We start from the raw sequence: 483 nt of genomic DNA, 5'->3' as shown, positions 1-483 counted from the left end.
CCAAGCAAACGGCCCCCATAAACAGGCGGGAGTTGCAATCCTAATATCAGATAAAAATAGACTTCAAATTAAAATTTGTGAGAAGAGATAAAGAAAGTCGCTACATCCTAATTAAGGGATCTCTCCTTCAGGAGGATATTACAATTCTAAATATCTACTTTTCAAACAATGGAACACCCAAATTTATCCAAGAAACACTACTTTCCCTCAAATCCCATATAGATCCAAAGACATTAATTGTTGGGGATTTTAACACACCACTCTCCCCATGTCGCAGGACCCACACCAAGAAGAACACTGAGAGTCAGGCATTCCGAAATGCAAAAGCAAGGTTTTATTTAGAGGGCCTGTAGTTCAGGCCTAGTCCTACACTTTGACACAGCAGAGCCTACAGGAGAACCCAGAGCTAAAGATTAACAGGGCTTATAAAGGCAAACAACCAGGTGTTTGGATTACCACCACGTGTTTCTCTGCTAGCTGAGA

Source organism: Dipodomys ordii, unplaced genomic scaffold, assembly GCF_000151885.1.
Source record: "Dipodomys ordii isolate 6190 unplaced genomic scaffold, Dord_2.0 Scaffold270, whole genome shotgun sequence".
NCBI classification, from domain to species: domain Eukaryota; kingdom Metazoa; phylum Chordata; class Mammalia; order Rodentia; family Heteromyidae; genus Dipodomys; species Dipodomys ordii.
Note: the sequence above shows the minus strand (reverse complement) of the source record.